The sequence below is a fragment of the Vombatus ursinus genome, unplaced genomic scaffold (assembly GCF_900497805.2).
Source record: "Vombatus ursinus unplaced genomic scaffold, bare-nosed wombat genome assembly UNPS02014789.1, whole genome shotgun sequence".
NCBI lineage: Eukaryota > Metazoa > Chordata > Mammalia > Diprotodontia > Vombatidae > Vombatus > Vombatus ursinus.
Window position 1 is genome coordinate 24,502,805 of NW_020954567.1, and position 23,207 is coordinate 24,526,011.

At 37.6% G+C, this 23,207-nt stretch overlaps 1 protein-coding gene across 4 annotated transcripts in view; it reads left to right on the forward strand.

Moving 5' to 3' along the window:
- The window catches only part of CUNH1orf21 (chromosome unknown C1orf21 homolog), a 264,779-nt gene that overhangs the window by 18,128 nt on the left and 223,444 nt on the right, over nucleotides 1–23,207 (forward strand). The window contains exon 1 of one of the 4 annotated variants that reach the window (XM_027868523.1): nucleotides 20,199–20,282. The exons of the other annotated variants lie outside the window; for them this stretch is intronic. The gene's annotated coding sequence lies outside the window, so the exon portion shown is untranslated. Of the gene's footprint in view, nucleotides 1–20,198; nucleotides 20,283–23,207 lie in introns of those variants that run through there. 4 annotated transcript variants of the gene reach the window in all.

Genomic DNA, 23,207 nt, shown 5'->3' on the forward strand with positions numbered 1-23,207 from the left:
TTAAAGTTGTTATACTCCTGGAGAAATCCCAACTTGATCTAGTTTCCTCAAAGATGATCCAATTTCTTACTCTTACTCCACTCAAGTGAATTAGAAGGGTCCTCTGGGAAATGTTTTATTCTTTTTGCTTCCTTATCTTCTTAGAGTTTTGTGGATGGGTGCCATTCTCTGCTGTTCTCCCTTCGGCATGCTCCAGATTAATTTCTACCTGTGGAGTCCCTTAGGTATGGGCCATTCCATTATCTGGTAGTATTGGGGAAGACCAGTTTTCCTGCTGCTTCCTTGGAGTATGCTTCCTTGATCTACAGGTAGTAGATACTTAATAAATGCTGGTTCCCTTCTCCTTCCTTCCTTTGGCAGTAGGCCAAAACATGGCACTGCTAATGCGCAAATGAAGACCACGTATGCACCCCAAAGTCAGCTAGAAACAAACCAAAAACCTTTTTCTTTTTATTTCAATTTATAGTACTTCAAGTTGATACCCTGGAAGATAGATTTGAGGAGGTGCGGATCCTTGCCCATTCCACCAAGTATGGGAATGTTTTTCTGCATAATGCAAGAATTGAGTAAGACTTTGAGAGGAGACATAAAAGAGGCTTTGTCAGGCATGTATCACCCTTCATATGTGAAATAGAGGACACTGCTTATCCACCCTCATTATGACCTGCATTTTGAATTTTTTTTTCTTTGCAGTAGTGGGGATAGATTTTTTGCTGATCTGTGGTTTCCTTATGACCAATGGTACTGTTGTATCTTTAGTTTGGCATTCAAGGCTCTCTGTAATCTTACTCTGTCAATTTTTCTGGGTGTATTTTGCACTTATATCTGCATGAGATAAATTCATTACTGACCAGCAGAAATGTGTTCTTTGCTTTGTATTCTTGGAGTGCTCTTCACTATTCTTCCCTTCTCAGAGTGGATTCAAGTGGAGATTAGTTCCCCTTCACTAGCAGCAATGTTGTAGGTCAGGTACTGGTTGGTCTAGATAACCTTTCAGGTTCCTTCTAACTTAGATTTTGTGATATTAATGTGCCAGGGGTGGGATAGTCTGGGTAAATGAGAAAATGCTTTCTTTTCTTCAAATTCAGGACCCCAAGTGGGGCCATTCAAACAGGTTATGGATTTTAGCATAGATATGGGCACCATCACCAGGAGAAAAGGTTAACAGATCCTTTTTAAAAATGATCTCTTAGTGTACAAAGAACATTTACACTGAACTTGGTGATCTCTTGTTTACAGCTTCCACTGAGGAGGGAACAAGAAGGAAATAGATTTGAAATAAAGCATAAAAGTCTTAGATGCGACACATGGAGTTTCTTGAAGTCCAGGGCTTAGCATTGCAGAGAAATTGTAGAATTTCAGTTTTTGAAAATATTTTAAAATAAGTTAGATTTTTCTTGTACTTGAGGTAATTTACTAGTGGTCCTACCTCAGGGTAGGAGGAGTACAAATAAAATACAAAATAGTACAAAAATATAAAATACAAAAAGTAGTACAAAAAGTCTGAGGAAACTTAAAGAGAAAGAGTGATCATTATCATTTATCAGAACTCATATCTATAATGCTTTCAGGTTTATAGCATGTTTTCTTCTTAACTGCTGGGTCTGGTAAGACACTGCAGGTGGTATCTTTCTTTATAGATGAGGAAATAGGGCAGTTTGCAGTGTCAGTAAGTGGTGGAGTGGGCTTTGAACTCGGGTTTTCTGACTTCAGATATGGTGCTATATTAGTTACGGAACCACTGCTAAAAAAAAGCGAGGAAATTTACAATTTGGCTTTTTGTTTCAGAAATTGAAACACCTAATAAAATTGTAAAAAAATTTTTTTTGATAAATACCTGTACTATTGGAGTGAGGTGGTTAGTGGTTATATTGCTGCTAAGAAACCCCAATTTAATAACCCTAAAAATTATCATTGTTAACTAATAGAGTTTTTCCTTTTGTTAAACCATAAGTTTTTCCTTTTATTAATTTCATAAATGAACAAATACCAGATAGTTATAAAAAAAAGTTTCTAACAACTAAATTTTTCACCAGTCCAACCCCCTCATTTTATAGATGAGGAAACTGATGCTCAGAGGGGTTGAGTAACTTGCCCAACCGTGGCCTCACAACTGGTATGTACTGAAAGCAACATTCACTCTATCCGCTATGCCACCTTGATTCCCATTAGGCAGAACCATTAGAACCAACAAATAGAACCATGCAAAAAGGGGAAAGTGTGGTGATATTTGTCAGATATGTTTTATTCCATATTTGTTTTGTGTATGGGTTGAAGAACATGGCCACTCAGGTTTCTTCCAACTCTCAGATTCTGTGATTCTGTGAAACTGTGATTGTGTCATCCGGCTCTAATGGCCAGCGCTCATATCTGTGCATCACCTCCTTCCTCCTCCCTCAATCCCCCAATATTCCACTGATACTTTTCACTATAAAACAGTGTACAAGAGAAAGAAATTGGGGAAGAAGGATTAAACAAGCACATTAAAATCCCAATTACCTAAGAATTGTGACTCATTCCAAGTTACAGGGAACGAATGGGAAAGTTAATTGGATTCTAGATCTTCTAACTGGCACTTCTTCTGTGTTCCTATTAGTGATTTCATCTAGATCACTGTACTTCTGTGACTGTGAATGTTGTTCTTAAAAGCACTGGGGAATCCTGGTTCCCTGCAGCTGGGGAGGCTGATTCAAGGGACTGAAAACACATGGGGAAGTAATATTGTGAAATGTCAACCCCACCCCCATTTTCTTTTCAAGAGGAAATTTAGATGTATACGAGGAGAAGGGGTTGGAAGGAAAAGTGATTGAGAGATACAAGATCAGACCTGCTGTATCCCCAAAGAGTACTAGATGTGAGTCAGGGAGACCTGGTTTTGAGTCCTGCCTATTAGACTTAGTAGATGTATGACCCTGAGCCTGTTTCCTTATCTTAAAAATGTAGCTGATGATAATTGTCCTACCTGAGTCATAGAGCTGCTGTGAGGCTCAAATGAAATGTTTCTAAAGCAATTTGCAAACTTTAAAGTGCTATTCAAGTGTCAGCTATAATTATTATGAATTTCCCACTCCTGAAGCTTCCTTCTTCATAAACTACTTTACAAAAAATTTATGCTTCCATGTCCAAGTATCAAACAAAATACTTTCTCATCATATGGTCAAGGAGTGAGTGTTTTATGATTTTGTGAGAATAAAATACCTCACTAGGGTGGGGACCTATTTGAGTATCCCTGAATTTGAGAGCTTGAAGGACCTTAGGGTTCAACCAGTCTAAAACCCTTCATTTTACACTCTGAAGATACTGAGGCCCAAAGAGATAAAATGATTTGTTACAGCTAGTTAGTGGCAGAACCATGACTAGGACACATCTCCCCTTGTGCTTAGCATAAACACTTAATGAATGCTTCTTCCTTTCTTCCTCCCTTCCTTCTTTCCCTCCCTCATTCTTTTTTCTTTCCTTCCTCTCTTCCTCCTCCTTTCTTCCTTTCTCCCTCCCTCTTCCTTTTTTCCTTCCCTCCTTTATTTTTTCCTTTCTACCTTCCTTTCTCTCTACCTTCATTCCTACCTTCCTTCCTTCTTTCTTGCTTCCCTCTTCCTTTTTTCCTTCCTTCCTTCCTTCCTTCCTTTTTTCCCTTTCCTTCCTTCTTCATTGTTCTTTTTATTAAACCAAGCTTCCTATATGTGATTCAGTGAACAACAGTTGTGTGGAAACAAGTGACCATTTTGGATCAGCTAGGGGAAACACTTGCTAACTTTTTTATTGCAGTCCTATCCTTCATGCATATACTTCCCTGCCTTATCTCAGAGCAGCAGTCACTAAGAAGACTGCCCATTCTCTTGTCTCCCTCCTTTATCCCCTAACTCATGCTGCTCTAGGTTTCTGCCCCAGAATCTCTCATTTCTGGGTAAAGGAAGCGATTTCTCCTTTGAACAGGTATGACTTGGAAAAAGGGAAGAGAAATTCACTCACCATGAAAGGGAAATCAGGCTCAGCAAAAAAGATAATCCAAATTGCTTGACATTTATTTACCCTCTGCATTCAGAATTACAAATCACTTCTTCTGATTGCCCTAGCAAAGGACAACTTTGATCTTTGCCTTTTACAGCATGCTTTAATATGAGAAGAACTGGGAGCATCAATTGATGCAAAAATTTAATTTAATTTGATATAAAAATTGTCATCCTATCCCTATTTTCCTCACTCGGTTGATTAAAAAAAAAAAAGAAATACTCTGTGTCAGTTGGTTCAGCTTGGTCCTTCAAGATATTCAGAAATTCTGATCTGCCTAGCGTAACTTAGTTTGTCTGATAGAGCAGGAGAAGTGGATGAGAGTCCATGAAATAAATTTAGAGGACTCTGTGAGTTTGCGTGATAATAATTTCTTAACTTCTTAACTTTTAAAAAAAAAATGTCCCTATGAAATTGAATCTGATCTATTATAAATATTAAGCTGTTCTATAAAATACCACAGTGACTATTTTACATGTTCAAAGTAAGCGGGAAAAATTAGAAAGTCATATGTTCTTTCTATAACTTCCTCTTTTTGCAGGGTAGAATGGCATAGGAGAATTGCAGCTCAGGATGTGTTGTCTGCTAAGGTAAAGAGGGAGGTATATTTAAGTCAAAAGGGAGAAATGTTGAAGTATCATGGTGGAGTGAGTGCCGGTACTAGGGAAATTGAAAATCTTTGGGAGTATTTGAAATATATTCGCTTTCTCAAAATGTAATAGACAACTAAATTTGAATTTAACGTGACAGGAGCAGGAATTTTCTTAGGTGAGATTCTCTTATTGACCTAAACTTTTCTCTTGAGTTACATCCCATATGTGTATATATATATAAAAATATATGTATATATATACATATATATGTAATATGTATATTTAAATGATATATATACATATACATATATAATATATATATAAAACTAGTCCGTTATATTCATCTTTTAAATAAATATGTTTAACCTAGTTCAGAAATATATAGCTCTTTAAAAAATAAAGATACTTAATTTGAAATAGTCATATTATTTTGCTAACAGTCATGAATTCCTGACTTGTTTTCTTAACTTTGTTTGAAGGATTAATGAAGGTGGATGTTTTTTCTGTCTGGGTACAGAGGTAAAACCATCAGATTCCTAACAAATTGTACAGGGAGATTGGGGTGAAGAAATGAACCTTATTGAGTTTGACATATTTATTAGATAATTTTTTTTCTTTATCAAGTGTGCAAGAATGTGAAGTCTAAAATGAAAAATCTTCCTTTCACTGATAATATGATAAATATGAGTTTTTGATGGCACTAAGGGAAGATCTATTTTTGGCTCTGTGCAGACATCTTATTTCCATTTCATTTGTGATAATGGGTATTAGATGAAGAAATCAGTAATACCTGGGATCTAACCTCATTGGGAGAGATGAAAAGAGAGGGAGGAGAAAATGGCAAAAATGTCATTTGGAGCCAAGAGTGTTCCGGGTTTTAATCTCTCCTTTCCGTGAACTGTTCTTCCGAAAGGGAGGTTATGGCATATTCAGTGCCTTGCAAATCGTAGGTGCTTAATAAATGTTTGTTGAATAAATGAAGATTAAACAGCTTTTTGAAGAACTTGAACTTTATGGGACATTAAAATGTATTCATTAAAATTTTAATTGTGTTTAAATGGAGGTCAGAAAGAAGCTCAGAGGTCATCTAGTCTTAGTTTTCTCCTGGGGTCCGAATGTTCCTCTGTTATATCCCTCGGAAGTGATTAGTATCTGCTTGAAGGCCTCCAGTGATGGGGAGCTCACTGTCTTTTAACACAGCTTATGAAGTTGGGCAACTTTAATTGTCTGAAACCTGCTGTTCATAGTACAAAGGAGAAACTGTGTATTTTTGTTTGTTTAAGTAAAGCATACTGCCTTCTTTTACACCATATTTTCAAGTAAAGTATAAAGACTGAGCTAAAACATCAGTATTTTCATTAGCATAATTGACCACTGCAGAGCAAAGACTTGTGAATGTATCTTTTCTAAGGGATTTTTAATTGGTAAGAATTCATTGAAACCAGATCAACAAAATTTGTCCTGTGGTCCATTTGCTACGATGGGGAAATAGCTTTGCTCAACAGAAAACTTCAGTTAAAATGGGATTACACTAAAGGTGGATTGTGTTTATTTTCAGGTATTGTGAGATCTAGAGAATGTCTGATAAGCACTTGGAAATTAGGAGCTGCTACTGAACTAGTAAATAATAGTAGTGTGTGAAGATAGAGTAGATAGACTTCTGGACCCTCTCTCTCCCCTTGAGAATAGTTTAGCATTTGTTTGAAAAAACCTGTTGTGAGCTGGGTCAGATTTCACTGCCTATCCTCTTCCATCCCAATCTGATGCAGTCTCATGCATAAGAAAAAAAGCAAATTAAACTCCCTTTATTTGGTTTGTACAGTGCAGGTATAAAGAAATTTTTAGGGCAGTCTGGGCCTCAGTTATACAGAATATTATTATTCTCAAAGTGGCTATATTTTGGTATTAGCATTCTTTCTGTAAATTATCACCAAAACTTTCTTCTGAGAAGCTGATTGGTGATGACCCAACAGTGACAGTTCTCAGAACCTCACCACACCCACTGAGTTAACTTTGTCTCGTGGAGCCAAATCTGCAGAGAAAGCTGCTCTTATGTTTTATGTTGCTTGGTTTGTATTTCATTGAACTTGGTCAGTCCTGACCTTCTTGTCATTTACCTCTTGATGCCAAATCAGTCAATCAGTCAATAGACATTTATCAAATATCTGCTGTGTGCCAGGGACTGTGCTATGCACTAATAATGCCAAAAAAACAAACAAATGCCAAAAAAAAGAAAGAAAAAACCCAGTCCCTAATCCCAAGGAACTCACAGTTGAATGGGGAAGACAACATGAAAACAACTATGCACAAATATGCTTTATACAAGTTAACAGGGAGGTAGTCAACGGGGGAAAGCTGTAGAATTAAAGAAGAACAAGTCAGAGCTGATTTCTGGGCAGAAGCTCATCTGTTCTGCTTGTAGTTCCCGGGAAGGAGGGGTCTTCTTTTTTGATAGCTAAAATTCAGGCCTAAGAGAACTCAGTTAAAATGAATTTTTTAAAAAAATTTCACCCATGTAATTCATCCCGATTCCACTAGGATTTTTTTTTCATTTTCCTTTGGGGAGAGATTGGTAACAAACTATCTCTTGTGTGATAGTAGGTTCTCCAAGGAGAAAAGGCTGACTTTTTTTTTTCTAAAGCAGCTTTGTAGGTGAGTGTGGTTATAGTTTCTTTACTATGGCATGGGTGACATTGAACTTTTTCAGAGATTTTTAAATTAAAAATAAAAGTTCAAAAGGGAAGTTAATGAACCTTTTCCCTTGTTTCTACAGCATGTTACTTTGTGAAGACTCCAGGAATTCTCCCTTTCCACCGTCATTTGTTTTTGCAAAGAAGAGTTTAAAAGGATATATGTTTAGGTCACTGTATATGCCATAAATTTAGCAGGCTGAGATAAAACTTGGTTTTAACATTTATAAAAAAGAAGAGTATGTATTATATATACACATGTGTGAAATCAAATGAGGGATGATGGTAGAGTATATGTGTGATTGATGGTGTTCTCATTTTATAGTTGAACAAAGTAGGGAAGACAGAGGTAAAAATTACTATCCAAGTGATGAATAAATGGCCAGACTATATTTTCTGTCATCCCAGGGTTTCTTAGGTTGTGACTGGTTCTCTCTAAGGAGAAATCACAGGGAAGTTACAGAATGCTTGCAGAAATTGGTGGTGTAGGACTCTTTAGTGTGGCAGTCAGCTGAAGGCTTGTCTCTCCCACTTTCCAGAACCTCTCTCTAGTGCATCTTTTGCTTTCCAATTCTTAAAATATCGGGCAACTTGGGAAGCGAGTTGGAGGTATAGAAACTCATCATCTTTTTGGTGGTATTAAAGACTGTGAGAAAAGCTATGGGTTATTTTTTAACCACTCTTTGGGGCCTAACCAGACTTGCCAAGCTGTAAGTGCTTGAGTGGATGGATGAAGACTGTCCTCCGGCTCACCACCTCGACCAGCCTTTGCCTGAAGTGACCCTGCTTTACCTTGCCCTCCACCAGTCAAAATTCCAGTTCTCTTGAAGTCTTGGGCTCTGACCTAGGTGTTGATATCATGATCAGATTCCCATAATTCACACTAAGGTGTGAATGAGGCTTGGGTCTCTAGGGGATATTTGCATTTTTAAAAGGATACTCTTAGCTCAAATGAATCTCTAATTGGTGAATGTGTGAGGGTGATAATTTTAAGAAGGGTAGGGCCTGTGGTTGTTCCCTGGCTTTGGAATCTCCTCCCCTCCCTTTACTTTAAAAATAAAAAGTCATAGCTGGGAGAACAAGGTGGGCCAGCCCCTACCACTATAAATGAAAATTGAAAGTGTGGAGAATTCTCTACACTTAAAAATATTAATAGCTTAACTTTGTATGTCACTTTAAGGTTTGCAAAGTACTCTACATAAATAATCTCTTGTATTTTCCCATCAGCCCTGTGAAGTAGGTACCACAGATATTATCCCCACTTTTTAGATCAGGAAACAGAAGAGGCATGAGCAGCATGATGAAGTAGAAACAAGGATTAAAGGCCAGAGGGTCTGGGTTTTAATTCTAGACTGCTGCCTCTTGCTATCTTCCTGACTTTAACCTCTCTGGGTCTCAGTTTCCTCATCCACAAAATAAGAGGATAAAACTAGGTGACCTTTCTAAAGTCTATTTTAGCTCTAGACTTATGATCCTACGACTCGCTCCTGGTCACATAGCTAATACGTGTCAGACGTGGGAATTCCCTGTCTTCCTGAGTCCAGGCCCAGCACCTTCCTCCCTGCTGCTTATCCAGTCTAGCTCTGGCTCACTTTGTGTGCTAATCCTTCCTTCTAGCTGGTGGCTGTTGAGATGGTTGGGAAGGATTTGAACCTCGTAGCTTAGATGTAGGGAGAGGCAGTCATGTTGAGAAAAGAGTGGTGAACGTGGAGTCAAAAGACCAGGGTTTCAGTCTGGACTCTTCTGTTTATTACCTATGTTGCTACTTTGGACAAATCAGTTTGCTTCTCAGTTTCCTCATCTGTAAAATGAGACGGTTGATTTCTAGGATCTATTCCAGTTTTAAATCCTATGATCCCAGTGTAATGTTCTTTTCTGAGGATTACTGAATAATATATTATTCTAAGCAGCAGCCCTAGCAGGCTTTACTTTTATTTATCCTGTTTGTGCTGTCTTGATAGACTGTCTTGTTTCTTCTCTCTTTATTATTGGTATAACGTTCCTGGTTACAAAATTTTCCTATTCAGATGATTTTTAGATTGTATCTTAGAGTGTGAAGAATAAATATCCACAAATACTAAGGGTCTCCTACAGTTTAGGCAGTGATTTACAAACATTCATGTTGTAGAGAATTTTCCAACAATTAAAACACACTGAATAAATTGGATGTGGCCAATTTATGGATTTGTTTTGCTTGACAAAGGCAAAGAAAGGTCTATAGTAGACTATGGTTCATTCTGTAAATACTGAGCACCTTTTCTGGAGGCTGTGTTGGGCCCTGGGGGACTTACAAAGTTTAGACACATTCCCTGCTCTCATAGAGCTTGTGGCCTAGTGAGGCAGAAAACCAACGTAAATAACTATTATATAGTAGTGAATTGAGAGATTAGATTTTAAGCTCCTTGAGAGCAGGGACTATCTTGCCTTTTTTTGTATACCCTACACATAACACAGTGCCTGGCACAAAGTAGGGGCTTAATGAATGTCTATTGATTTTTTTTTTTTTTTGCTTATTGATTGATTGAGATCTGAGAGGAAAGACATTCTCATGAGTGAGTTATTGAGAAGGTTTGGGCTTTGAGTGACATTTGAGTTGAGTTTCAAAGACTCAGAAATTTAACAGTGGAAAGTAAGAAAATGGACAAACAAATGAGAAGCAAAAATGAGAAATGTTTTGTCAAGAAGGAGTTACAGAGAAAATAAAAATCTTATTTCTTTAATAATGTAGAAATATACTTAAAAGTACATTTTCAAAATACTGCCTAATAAATGGACTACAGAGTTCTAGCTTGTTTAAAAAAATGTATTGTTCTGATCAATAAATATTCCTACTAGATTCAAGATGTGCCAGTAGCTTGTATAGTAGAAGAGAGTAGATTAAGCCTGGACCTCCCTGTTTACTTAATGATGTTAATAATGAAGATGCCCCAGGAGAATCATAAAGGATCATTCACTGCTCAACCTTTTACATTCTGACTTCTGACCTCCTCATTCAGCTGAAACTGCTCTCTCCAAAGTTACCAATGATCTCTTAATTGCCAGATCTGGTTGTCTTTGTTTTTAGTCCCCTTTCTTCTGAACCTAGCTTCTGCATTTGTCACTGTTGACTACCTCTTCTCCCAGATATTCTCTCCTCTCCCCTGGTTTTCTTTCTATCTGACCACTTCTGCTTAGTTTTCTTTGCTGGCTTATCATCCATATCACACTTCCTTACTGTGGGTATTCCCCAAGGTTCTCTTTTTCCTCTGTATCAGAGGTTCTTAACCTTTTTGTGTGTCCCCTTTGACAGTCTGATGAAGCGTTTGGGCCCCTTCTCAGAACGCTTTTTTTTAAATGCATGAAATAATATATGGAGGTTTGCAAAGGAAACCAGATATATTGGAGTGCAGTTATCCAAATATTTTTAAAAATCAAGTTCACAGGCCCCAAGTTAAGAATCTTTGTTCTACATATACTCTCTCTTGGTAATTTCATCAGCTACCATCAGGTTGAACTCTCATCTCTATGCAGATGACTCACAGGTCTGTCTATGTAGCCCTAGTTTCTCATCTGAGCTTCAGCCCCAGAATCACCAGTTGTACAGAGAAAAGAATTTGCAAGCAGTGTTCTTTCCTCTTTATGCAGTACACTACCCACACTCTTATAAGACTAACTACCTTCCTGTTCCTGGATTTTCCTGTGGAAATCTTAGGGGAAAATGTTTGGGAATGGTTTCAAACTAGGGTGTACCTATCAACTTGAAAATGGCAGGACAAAATTATGGAATATGACTGTAATGGAATATTACTATGTCAAAAGAAATAATGAAAGGGATAGATCCTCAGAAATCCTAGGAAGACTTATGTGAACTGATGCAGAGTGAAGTGGTCAGAACTTGGAGAATAATTTCTACAATGACTACAACATTGTAAAGAAAAACAACTTTGAAAGACTTGAAAACTGAGACTTATTCAGTAATCAGCCATGACTCCAAGAATACTGATGATAAAACATGCTTCCTACCTCCTAACAGTGAGGCCATGAACAGAGGAGCAGATGAGACATGTGTTTTGGGACATGGCAAATACATGTCATTCTTTTGCTTGATGGTGTTTATTGGCTATAAGAGAGAGTTTTAATCTTTATTTTTGGAGGGGGTGGAGAATGGGGAGGAAAGAAAGGCTAATGATGATGCCAAAAGAGAGAAGAAAAGAAAAAAAATATCAATGAAGCATTCAGAAAATGTAGGGAAGAGAACAGAAAGAGGTTCAGAGAGAGAAATAGACAAAATATAATTGTTGAATTTATTAAATACTTTGAAAAAGGAAACATCTATATGGTATAGATGAATGCAATTTAGAAGCAATTGTTTTTATGGTCTACATATATGGAAATGTTCATGTTCAATTCTTCATTACACATTTTTTTCTTTTAAAGTTTGTTATTGAATGTAAGCTTCTTGAGGTCAGGTACATTCTTTCATTTTTTGTCTTCATATTCTGGGCAACCAGAACAGTGACTTTTACATCTAAGTACTTTACAAATGCTTGTTGAAACCAGAGTTGTTGCTAACAGGCAACTTAAAAGTCCTGCCTGCCAAGATTTTAAAACAAATGTGAGTAATTTGGGCAGGCTATTTCATTGATTCTTATCCTGTTGAAGTTCATTGCCACTTTGTTGTATTTTTAGAGGTATATGCTAGCTTGAACATGGTAGAGGCGGGTGATACAAAGGCAGCCTAAGGCAAAGATTATGAAATAAACTAAAAGAAGGAACTCAAAGAAGGTCTCATCCTCTTTTTGGTTTTTAGCTTATTTGGACAATCTTGGGAAAACTGCTGACTTCCCTGAGCCTCTGCCAGACCTTCTCAGCTCCTCTGCCAAATGGACAAAGGGATAAGGTTCCCTCATTAATATCTGTAAAGTGATTAGAACTGTTCAGAAAGGTTGGTGCATTGTAGTAAAATGTGGCCTGTGGACAAGCTGGCCATATGACTCAAGAATTAGGACTTGGTCAAATCAACCAGATACTTTATGGAGAATAAAGCAGTTTCATCCTTAAGTTTAAGATAACAGTGCATAGGTCACTATAACTACCAGTGTTTTGGCTTTAATTTGGCTTTCACTGGTCCCTGGATACACACAAATATTTAAGAATAAGGTTTTTAATAGACATCACCGTATCAAACAGTCACTACCTTCAAGCTATGTGGAATAAAAAGCTATCAAAATATAGAGAGCCAGTGGAAGAAATCCACACCAGGGAGTAAGAGGAAGAAGTACATATCATCCCTGGTATCCTGAAATGCTTTCTGTGAGTGTACTGAGGGTGAGCCTACATCCCAGCACCATAAAGAAGTAATCATTTTCATCCCCTGTGCAACAGTCTGCTGAACATTAGGCTGCCGGTTAGGTTGATTGTAAGCTCATCCAAGGGCAGAGACTGTCTTTTGCCTCTTTTTGTATCCCCAACGCTTAGTACCAGTGCCTGCCACATGGTAGGTACGTAATAAATGCTTATCAACTAACTGATCGAACAATAAAGATTTATTGAGTATTGTGTTTATGGAGTGATGAGAGGGAGCAGAGCATGGTGGGGTAGAATGTTGCACTTTTAAGTCAAGAATGAATGAAAAAAGTATTTATTGATCATTTGCTATGTATAAAGCACTATGCTAAGTACTGGGGATGCTAACAGAAAAGCAAGATGATACCTGCTGTAAAGTAGCTCACGTTCTAATAGGGCAATGGTTCTCAAACATTAGTGGATCCATCCTTCTGGCAGGCTGGTGAAGCCTGCGGACCTTAACTCAGAATAATGTTTATTACCTACACTCATAATAGATGGAAATACTTAATTTCACTTAGAGGTTAGTGAAAATTAAGAAGCCATTTTCCCCCATCCAAGTTAATGGACCCCCTGAAATCTATTAATAGACCCCCTTGAGTCCATGGACTCAAATTTAAGAATTCCTATAATAGGGAGAGACATCTCAGGAGGTCTTAGCTGCAAGGCAGATGGAAAGACTTGGTGTCATGTTTATATTTCATCGAGTTCAGATAGAAATGGTGCTGAGACAAGTCACTATCCTACTATTCTTTAATCTTTAATGTCTAATGGATTAATGAATAAATATTTATTATGCACCTACTTGGGGAAGCTAGGTGCTATAGTGGATAGAGCTCCAGACTTGGAGTCAGAAAAATCTGAATTCAAATCTGGCCTCAGACACTTACTAGCTATGTGACCCTGGGCAAGTCACTTACCCTTGTCTGCCTTGATTTTCTCATCTGTAAAATGAGCTGGAGAAGGAAATGGCGAAACACTCCAGTATCTTTGCCAAGAAAACCCCAGATGGGATCACAAAGAGTCAGATACGACTAGAATGATTGAAAAACAACATTCCTACCTTGTGCCAGGTGCTATGCTAAGCTCTAGGTATACAAAAAGAGACAAAAGATAGTCTCTGCCTTAAACTTAAAGAGCTTACAGTCAATCTATCAGGCAATCTAATGTTCAGCAAATTGTCGCTGAAATGATGAAACTTTTTTTTTTTTTACAGTGCTGGGATGCAGCCCATCTTCAGTATGCTCACAGAAAGCATGTCAGGATGCCAGGGAAGATACACGCTTCTTCCTCTTACTCTCTGGTTTTGGTTTATTCCACTGGTTCTCTAGATTTTGAGAACTTTTCATTCCACATAGCTTGAAGAGTAATGAGTATTTGATATGGCAATGTCTTTTAAAACCTTATTTTTAAGTTTTTGTGAGTCACTGTTCTATTCAGTATATCGCAAGTGACAGTTTCATCTTTAATGATGCCCTGGTGCCAGTTACAGTTTATTTGTTGAATTCTCAAGGCTATTTGGGTGTTTACATTTGAAGTATGGGTATTTGTTGTCTTTTAGCATATGAAGACTAGTGAGCTTCTAATGTATAATTCTGGTTATTATTACTGTTGTTTTTATTATGCTGGGCCCTTTGGGAAATATTAAAAAAAAGTATGTGGTGACCAGCTCTCAAGACACAATCTATTTGGGTTTCTTGAACGATACTGAATGTACGCATAGAAAATGTGGTCAGTATATGTCTTGATGATATTGGTAATGTGGCTTATATTCCTCTAAGCAAATCTCTAAGGCAATTGGGACAAAGAAATTGTTTTTTAAATAATTATTTCAGCTAGGTTTTTTTTAACCTTTTTGTGTCATTGAACTCTTATCTTTGGCATTCTGGTGAAGCCAATAGATCCCTTCTCAGAATAATGTTTTAAAATGCATAAAATAAAATACATACGATTACAAAGGAAACCAATTCTAATGAAATATAGTTTTATATATATAGTTATATATAATTATAAAAATCCCTCTGGATAAGACCCTCTTCATTTAGTTCCCCTCATTGGGGAACTAAGACCCAGATATACTGACTTGTTCAGGCTCACATTGGTAGTAGATTAGAGAGCCAGAAATCAAACTAAGGCCCTCTGACGTTATTATATCTATCAGGTTTTCAGCTGGATTACAAGCATAGAACATGGAGGTACAACATGATCAGTTGACTTGCAAACAAATTTCCTTGTACAAAGAGCAATTTTTGTTGTTATTTAATAATTTTAATCATGTCCTACTCTGCGTGAACTCATTTGGGGGTTTTCTTGCCATTTCCTTCTCCAGCTCATTTTATAGATAAGGAAATTGAGGCAAACAGGGTTAAGTGATTTGCCCGGGGTCACACAGCTAGTAAGTGTCTGAGACCAGATTTGAACTTAGGTCTTTCTGACTCTAAGGCCTGTGTTCTATCCACTTCACCATCTAGCTGCCCAAAGAGCAACTACTTCATGTAGTAAATCACAGATGTAGGGTCAAGACAACAAAACCCACTTCATGGGTGATTTTGAAAACATCCTTAGCGAAGCCTTTGCTGATTCTGCCCTCACGTTATTCATACTTTCTCCCTCCTGAAATTATTTATGTATACTTTATATATACTTACTTGGTACCTGGCATATGCCCTCAGTAGAACTTAAGATTCTGGAAGGTAAGAACTGTCTAGAATTTTACCTGGCACAAGAGGAAGTACTTTATAAGTGCTTGAGTTGAATTGAATTGAACTCTCAGGCAGTATAAGCATCAACCAGATCCTGGACACACACCCTAGTTCTCTTTCTGCCTTTTTGAAATGAATGATTTGTTGCTATCCACATGCAGAGAAAGAACTATGGAGTCTGAATGCAGATTCAAGCATACTGTTTCCTCTTTTTTCTTTCTTTCTCTTGGTTTTTCCCTTTTGTTCTGATTCTTCTTTTACAACATGACTAATGTGAAAATATATTTAATATGATTCTACATATATAGCCAGTATCAGATTGCATGCCATCTTGGGGAGGAGGGAGGGAAGGGAGGAGGAAAATTTGGAACTAAAAATCTCATAAAAGTCAATGTTGAAAAGTATAAACAAATAAATAAATTTTAACAAATAAAAGAAATGAATGATTTGTAATTACCACATAGATGCAGTTGTGGAGGAGCCTGACTTCTCACCATATAAATAAACATGTAGTTTAGTTGTGCCGTGTAGAGTCATCACTTGGCTTTCTTCCCTCCCTAAGAGCAAAGTTAAGGAAATTTAATCTCTGTTTCCCTTCTGGTTATCTCTTTATGAGGTTTTCTTGTGAATTTGTGTTGCTGGGAAAACCCTACGTAGTTGAACTGTTCTTGTGTTCTGAGAAGCTCCTGATTAATGACAAAATATGGCAATTTTTGACTATGGGTTGAAATTCTTTAATTGTCAATATTTGCGGGAACAAGCCAAAGATAAGTTGATTCTAATTTGTTATGCTACATTTAATTTAAAAAATGCAACTATGGCATAATCTTACACTTTTCTATAATCACAGTGTTTGAGTCATATGAACATGATAAGTTACTGATGGACATAAAGATGGGATTTGGGTGGTAGGAGCAGGAGGAGAGGTGTTCATTAGTGAAGTCAAAGTAAACTTCTCAGATTGATAGAAATGTGGCCTGGGTTTTATTTTTTCCAGGTCTCTAAATTTCAAAACTGATAGTAAACCTTGGAAGTAGACACACTGAAATCATGACCTTGAAAAACTCTAGGTAGCTTCAGGCATGAGATGTATGAGCTTAACTCATGGCCAGATTGGCTTGCTGCTAATATATCTGGAACACTCTCTGAGTTCTTATTGCAGAAGGCAAAGGGAAATTCATGCTGCCTTTTCTATTATGTATGTTTTAAGTTTCTCTAGGTCCTCAAGTGCATCCCTTTCACTGAATCCAAACTTTACTGAGCAAATACTCTTTTTTTTTTTTTAGCAAATACTCTTAATAAAAGGATTTGTTCCATGAGGTTTGAATTCATAACTTATGCTCTGCTAATTTTCCTTTCCCTACTCCAGGCCTCCATCCTTTTTCTCTCTTCACCCCTTTCCAAAATAGCTTCCAGAAACAAATTCCTTTGGGTTAACAAATTCTTTTAAAGGTGTGAAGACCCCTCGGAGGAAGGATTTAAACTGGTTGCTTACTTACACCTTACTGTGAATTTAATCTTTTTTGGAAGCCCTCCCCCCAAAAAATATGAGATTTATAAGAATCTGAGTTTTGATTGAGGGAGATACACTAGGCACAGGGAAGGGAAAATGGAATTAGAGGTCACAGTATAAAATTGAGGTTGATTGATTTTTTTCAATCAAGTGCCCTTTTTCCCCTTCACTTAAAGTAAGTAATAAAAAGCCAGAGAAGTCAGGAGGTGGAGGTAAGGAAAAAGATACTTCCAGGCATGGGTATAGCCAGAGAAAATCCATGGAATCAGGAAATGGAGTGCCCTACAAGGAACAGCCAAGAATCACTGGATGCAGGAATATATGGGAAATAAAGTATAAGAAGACTGAAAGGTAGAAAGGTGCCAGTTATGGAGGTTTTTAAAAGCCAAATGGAGGATTTTTTTTATTTGACCTTGGAAGTCATGGAAAGCTAGTGGAGTTTATTGAATAGCAGAGTAACATGGTTACTTTGGTGGCAAGGGAGTATGGACTGGAGTATGGAGAGACTTGAGTCAGGGAGACCAAAAACAGCCTATTGCAATGGTCCAGCTGTGAGGTGATGATGCCCTGTGCCAAAGTGATGGCAATGTTAGAGGAGAGAAGGGAGAATATAATGAGAAATGTCGCAAAGGTAGAATTGACAAGACTTAGCAATAGGTTGGATATGGAGTGTGGGATAGAGTGAAGAGCTGAGGATGACAATTTGGTTGTGAGCTGGGATACCTGGGAGGATGGTAGTATCCTCAGCACTAGTAGTAAAAGTTTGGAAGAGGGCAGAATTTTGGGGGGAAGATGATATATCCAGTTTTGGACATGTAGATTTTTCAGATGTCTTTGAGACGTCTAGTTTATGTTACCCAGTAGGCAACTGGAAACTGGAAGTCAACAGAGAGGTTAGGGCTACGTAAGTAGAGCTGAGAATCACCAGCATAGAGATGGTCATTTAATCTGCGGGTGCTGATGAGATCACCGATGGGGAAATGTATAAAGGGGAAAGAGAAGAGAGGATAGAGCCTTGGGAGACATCTAGGATTAGGGAGCAATGCTTGGATAAAGATATGGCAAAGGAGACCAAGAAGGGGTAATCAGATAAATAGGAGGGGAACCCAGTGCTATTACAAAACCTAGAGAGAAGTGAGTATCAAGGAAAAGAAAGTGAAGGTTGAGAATAGATCATTAGACTTGATAATTAGATCATTCATAACTTGGGAGAATATTTTTGAGTTGAATGAAAGGGTTAGGAAGCCAGACTGCAGAGACTTAAGAAGAGATTGAGAGGGAAAGAACTAAGCTCAACAATTATGGACAGCCGTCTCACAAAAGGTTAGTCCACTTGCAAGTCAAGACATCACCATCTTGATGTCATCAGTTCTCTTCAAAAAATGAAGGATGAACAACAAGAACTTGAAAAGAAAGGAGAGACATAGGGTGATAACCAGTGGGCATTGATGAAACAATTGAGGGTTTTTAGAGGATGGAGGAGCCTTGGGCATTTTGGAGGCAGCAGGGAAGCAGCTGATGAAAGGAGAGATTGATGATTGATGCAAGAGTAGGGATGACAGATGGGGTAGACTGCTGGAGAAGATGAGATGGAATGGGATCACTTGTGCATATGGCAAGGAGAAAAGACGCTTCTTCATGTGAGATGGATGAAAGAGAAGATGAGGGAGAAGGCATCTGAGGGATATGAGATGAGGAGGAGAGAAGATAGAACTCTTGCTAAGTGACCTCAATTTTTTCAGTGAAATATGAGGTAAGGTTCTTAGCTGAGAAGATGGGGAATGGGAAGCCATGGGAAGTTTGAGGAGACTTGAAAAGCTGTTGTGATGAGTGTAAATTGATTAGGGAGATACAAAAGCATTGCTTTGCTGCAGTTTGGGTCAGTTTACATTACATACCATAAACATATAGTGGATTCAGTCAGCATGTTTTCTTGCATTTCTTCAGCTTAGTGCAACTGCATGTGAATAGGAGCAAAGGCTTTGGCTGTAATCCAAAGGTGAGATTTAACAGGATGAAATCATTGAAATGATAAGGTATAAAGGAGCTAGAGAGAAGAGGATAGTGCAAGTTGAATTGGATCACCCAGGGGTCAAGATGTGGAAAAGAGAATAGTGTAGCCATTTCAGGGGTGATGTCCTGGGAAAGAAGTGAGGAGTATTGGCAGTAACAGTGAGGATAAGGAACATGGTTAGAGGTTATAAAGCAGAGGGAAGGGTAGAACAACAAAAGATTATATTCAGATAAAGGAATTTCAGAGTTCATAAAGATGGAAGTGAAACACTTTTGGGTTATAGCAAAATCAAGAGTATGACCATCTCTGCAAATAGCTGAATGATGCTGTGGAGGAGTAGGTCATGGGAAATGAGTAAGTTGAGAAACTAGGAAGTAAGGGTGTTTTATTATTGTTGTTGTTTTGGAGTATCAATATGTACATTAAAGTCTCCTAGGATGAGGGCAAGGATTGGAGAAGAGAGAGACTGTGAATCAGGTGTTGAATCCATGTGCTTCCCAACTTTGAACCCACTTTCCCCTGGATTTGGTATTTACTCATGGCAGAGGTATCAGATTTTGGGGGGGGATGTTTTTGTAACAATTATGCTTTAACTAGTACCTTTCCCTTAAGTCTAATCCCGTCATTTTAGAAATGAGGAAACTGAAACCCAAAAAAGAAAGGTAAAGTGATTTTTCCAAGATCATATAGGTATCAAGTAGCTTCTCATTTATCCTATTCCTTTCTTTAGTATACAGTAGGACTAATAGTAGTAGTGGTAGCAGCAGCAGCAACAGCAGCAGTTGGCATTTATATAGCACTTTAAAGTTTGCAAAGTGCTTTACAAGTATTATCATTTTATCCTCAAAACAACTTTGGGAGGTAGGTACTATTATTTTTCCATTTTAAAGATGAGGAAACCAAGGCACATAGAGTGCCCAGTGTCACACAGTAGGTACCTGAAGCCCGATTTGAACTCAGGTCTTCCTGACTTCAGGCCCAGAGCTCTGTCCACTGTGCCACCTCTAGCTGCAATTAGTAGACTAGCCAGTGTCTATAATCGTGGAGAAACATGAAAACTGAGTGCTCTTTTTTTTTCTTCTTTTCTTTGTATCCTTATTTCCTTGCATGTAGTAGGAGATTAATGAATGCTTGTTGAAGAATCGGACACTTTACATAAAATGAGTGTGAGTGAATCAATACAAACTGAACTAACTGGTATTTTCCAATTGCAAAACTGCAGATATTGGCCAAGAATTTTTTTTTTCCCAGAGTCACTTCACTATTTACTCAACTGAAAATTTCCTAACCCTCTCAGTCTGTTATTTTTCACTATTTGGAGTACGGTGTAGGGAAAGACAACTGGACTTGGAGTCAGAAAATCTGTCTTCGATTCGGGCTTTGCTGCTTACCAGCCATGGGATCTCGGGCAAGTTACTCAATTACTCTGAGCTTCAGGTACACCATCTGTGCAGTAGAAATAATAAAGTTTTAATTACTTATTTCAAAGTGGTTGTGAGGGTCACATGAGAGATATGTATGTAAAAATGCTTTCTAAACCTTAATGTGCTACCGTATGTAAATGTTAGCTATTATTCTTAATGTTGTTTAGCTTTGTAAATTGATTTCCTTTTATTTATCCTTTTATTCAAATCTGGGAAACCATTAAGGTTTATGAACCAAAAATTTGATGTTCCCACCCATTTTTGTACTGGTTCTTTTTGTCCCCTTTGGGTCATTTGCCAATTGAATGCTCCTTCCAGAAAACTTTTTCCATTAGCTGGTTTTGTTTGGCAAGGAGCTTCATTTGGTGACACTAAGTGCTGGGCTCCATACTGAATGTATGTATTTTGGGAATTTGCTTTTTCCTCATGGGAAATTTATTTTAAAGTGGCAATACATCACCAGCTATCTACATTTTTAAATCATTTATTTATAATTTTAAAAACCACATGAAATAACGTAAGCGGGTTGCATTTTATATGAAGAATGGGGAGGCTGATAGAAAAGGCCAAGGTTGTAGAGAATTCATTAAAACTCCATCTAGGAATAGATGAACAGAGCACTAAAATGATAATATTTTTAAACACATACACACACACACACGCACATGCATACACACACACACCTGCCAGAGCTTTAACAGCAAAATGAATATTAGATCTGGGGGGCCAAAGGGGAGGGATAGTGCCTTGGAAATAACGCTGATCTTAGTCAGAACCTGGACTTGAGTCTCAGCTCTGACTGGGTAATGCAGTATGTATATGCAGGATGCAGTGAATGGAGTGTGGAGGGTTCCTGCAATAAGGCTTTTGGAAGGAGCTAGCATTTGAATTGAGCTTTGACGGGAGCTGGGGACTCCAAGAATTATAGGTGAAGAGAGAGAAGAATTTCAAACCTGTTGGACAGTCATGCAAAAGCATGGAGATGGGAGATTGAATATTGTATACAAGAAACAGTAAATAGACTAACTGGAGGTGAGAATATGTAAGTGGAATAATGGTGAGTCAGGTTTGAAAGATAGGCTGAAACCAGATTGTGGAGATCTTTAAATGATGAATAGAAGGAGTTTGTACTTTATCCTAAAGGCAATGGCTAACCCCTGAAGATTCTTGGGTAAGGAAGTGACATGATCAGACACATCTTTTAGCTGCATACATTCTTATTTAAAACAAAATAGTAATGTTATTCTTTATTAGTGATGACTATAGGAAGTGACTCACTAACATATATACCAGCTATCCAGCTTTGGTTAACTTAAAATAAGAATTGAAATAAACTTATATTCATCTTTAAAGTAGACCATGAGATTGTTTGTCATTTAAAAGTTTTTGAAACTTTTGCTCCCAGTCCTATGAGTTAGTTTATGTTTCTGAATACTTTTCTATTCCACTAGGTGACTATACTTCAGTATAAGCAACAACATCTTTCAGGATGGACTTATAAAATGGGGCTGATAGAATTTCTTAAGTTGGAAAGGGACCTTAAAAAGACCATTTAGTCCAATCTTAATTTAGTAAGAATTACTTCTATGACATACTGAACAGGCATTTATCCAACCTTTGCTTGAGGATCTCCACCCATGGAAAATTCATTTTCTCTATTATATTTTGCCTAATTGAATTGGGCCCAATATTCTAGCCTAGGAATCTGCAAACTGCAGCCCAAGGCCAAATCCAGCTCATGACCTGTTTTTGTAAGGCCCAAATCATTCTTAGGTCATGGGTTGTACAAAAAACAGGTACCACCTCCTCCTCCACTCATGGAGAAGGCAAGAAATACAAAACCCATTACAAATATGAAGTCATGCAAATTTCCACATTAGCTATGTTCTAGGAAAATTTAAAAACAAAACAATAAGAAATGGAAAGAGAATGCTTCAGTCTGCACCTTGAGTCAATCAGTTCTCTATCTGTAAATGGATAGTATTTTTTTTCATGAGTCTTTTGGAATTGTGGTAGGTCATTGTGTGAAGCACAACAGCAGGGAGGACTGTGCCACTAGATCAAACGGTATGGGAGTTGGAAAGGGGAGGTGTAAGCTGTGAGAAGACTGGAGAGGTGGGACAGGTTATTGAATGCCTAACAGAGGATTTTATATACATGATCCTGGAGGTTATAGGGAGCCATTGGGGTAAATAACCTTCATCAGAGGAGAAAAGATTTGTCTTACACAAAGTAAGCAAGTTTCCATCTAGAAAAAAAAATAAAAAGGAAAATCATATTCCTTAAAATAGATGAGTGATGAAACAAATTTAAATGAAAATCTATCTGAAAATGAGCCACGGGGGGATAAATACAAGTCAAAAACTCAGATATGAAAATCATTTCAAGTATTTTGGGACAGTGAAGTTTAGCAGGGAAGTGAAAATGGAATGGGTTGAAGAGACCATTCAAGTATTTCATATTGTAATTTTTTAAAAGTTCTTTTTAACTGACCTAAAAGATTTACGTGTTTTGCTTATGTAATTTCCCCCCTCGTACTGAAGTCTCTATCTCCCTTTATAAAAAAAAAAAAGGGTTATTCCTTAGCGTTCTCAAGGTTGTTAGAAATTTAATTTAGCCCAAATTTAGAATTCATTTAAATCATAAAAGTAAACAATTATCCCTCCCCCCTTTCAAATTGAATCTTTTTTTTTCTTTTTGGTGAAGCATTCGAGGTTAAGTGACATGCCCAAGGTCACACAGCTAGTAAGTGTCTGAGGCCGAATTTGAACTCAGGTCCATCCTGACTCCAAGGCTGGAGCTCTATCCACTGCATCATCTAGCTGCCCCCCAAATTGAAATTTAGTAACTCTTTTGTGGTGATGTGAATTCAAAAATCCCCGGCTTAATTTGTGGTGAAAAATTTTTATTATTATCTTAAACTATCGTGATTTAATGA